The sequence below is a fragment of the Ovis canadensis genome, chromosome 21 (genome assembly GCF_042477335.2).
Source record: "Ovis canadensis isolate MfBH-ARS-UI-01 breed Bighorn chromosome 21, ARS-UI_OviCan_v2, whole genome shotgun sequence".
Lineage (NCBI taxonomy): Eukaryota > Metazoa > Chordata > Mammalia > Artiodactyla > Bovidae > Ovis > Ovis canadensis.
The window spans coordinates 64,499,954-64,502,069 of record NC_091265.1 but is presented as its reverse complement, the minus strand read 5'-3'; positions in this window follow the sequence as shown (position 1 = coordinate 64,502,069).

The window sequence follows — 2,116 nt, the reverse complement described above, 5'->3', positions numbered from 1 at the left end:
ATCGGTTCATCACCGACTGGGCATTTAAGTAAGCAGCCCCGTGCCAGCGCACGCGCGCTTGAACATACAAGCACTGCTGCTTCCGTTCCCACGTTCATCTCCTTGCAGGGCACCTGTAGTTTCTTTGTATCTATGGGTGCCAGTTTCCCCTGGGGCTGCAGCAACCTGCGTCTCCGCAGACGCCTGACCTGGGTTATGCATATATGCGACTTTACTAAATGTTGCCCAATTTCCTCTCTGTGGCGTTTGAACGTGTTCACTACCAGTAGCTTTTCAGGTTTTGTTTTAACATTTCACCCTTTAGTCCCCTTAGGGTGGGAATTCATTCCCCACCCCCCGTATGAATAAGCAGCTGGCTGGCCATCTTTGATAGAAGAGGCACCCTTTTCTCCCGGTTTGCAATGCTGCCTCTCCTATACATACACATGTTTACATTTGAAACAAACTTGTTTCCTATTTATAAAGTAAAACTTGTTCATGATAGACAATTTGGAAATTTCAGAAAAGAACGAAATGTTTACATGTTCGTTCACTTCTAACTTTGACCCTTTGGGGGATAGTTTTCTTTGCCGGAAGCACCTCAATCCTTTTCAGTTAACTCAAATCTCTCCTGCCAACCATGGCTGCAGATGGTGACTGCAGCCATGAAATTAAAAGACACTTGCTCCTTGGAAGAAAAGCTATGACCAACCTAGACAGCATATTAAAAAGCAGAGACATTGCTTTGCCAGGAAAGTTCCATCTAGTCAAAGCTATGTTTTTTCGAGTAGTCATGTGTATATGTGAGGGTTGGAGTATAAAGAAAACTGAGGGCCGAAGAACTGATGCTTTTGAACTGTGGTGCTGGAGAAGACTCTTGAGAGTCCCTTGGACTGCAGGGAGATCCAACCAATCAATCCTAAAGGAAATCAGTCCTGAATATTCATTGGAAGGACTGATGCTGAAATTGAAACTCCAATACTTTGGCCACCTGATGTGAAGAACTGACTCATTAGAAAAGACCCTGATGCTGGGAAAGATTGAGGGCAGGTAGAGAAGGGGACGACAGAGGATGAGATGGTTGGATGGCATCACCATGTTCAATGGACATGAGTTTGAGCAAGCTCTGAGAGCTGGTGATGGACAGGGAAGCCTGACATGCTACAGTCCACGGGGTCACAAGGAGTCAGACATGACTGAGCGACTGAACTGAACCATGGCAGATGCTAGGCCTTAGCCAGGAGTGGAGCAGATCCTACAATGTCTGGTTGGAGTGGAAACTAAGCACATTCTCTCATAACGATGTGAGCGTGTTATTTGACAAAGAGAGTCGGTTTGGAGGGATTCCTACTGGCCAATTATGGGACAATTTGTATATGCAAAGATAATGACTTTTTTTAAAAAAGGTAAATGACAGTTCCTCAACGAGCAAAAAGTTTATTAGCCCATACTGAGAAAGAATTAAATAAGAAAGGGAAATTCTTTACAGAAAAAATGCCAACTAATCAATTCTGAAAGGATGATGAAGTTAGATCACCCTTTTGCATCAACAAGTTTGATTCGGGCAAGAGTCATCATTAAATGCTAGGTAATTGGACCGAAGGTTATTTGGGAGCAGTGTATTTACACAGTCTCAAAGTATCACTCCACAGCTTACTCATTAATCATGAAAGGAAAGTGGAGACTTTTGGCAGAAACCACGCGAGCCACAGGATCAAACTCACCATCGACAGAGGGACAAAGTCACATCAACATCATGTCGCCCCCTGCTATGATGTATGACATCTACGTAGTATATTATCCTTCCGCACAAGGCATCACGTAAATGCAAGCACAGGGACTTCCCTGGTGGTCCAGTGGTTCAGACCCTGCAGGGAGCACAGGTTCCATTCCTAGTTGGGGAGCTAAGATCCCACATGCTACTCAATGTGGCTGGGAAAAAAAAAAAAACAAGGACAGGGAAAACAGCCAAACCAAATCGAAAGACTTGCTGTGAAGAAAAGCCAGCCTTGACTCTTCAAAATGGTCAAAGGCCAAGAAGATACAATAAAACAAAACAGAAAGCAGTGCTGGGGCAGAGGTCTAGATTAAGGGAGGCTGAGGAACCAAGAAAACTAAATGCATAGAGTGGTTCCCC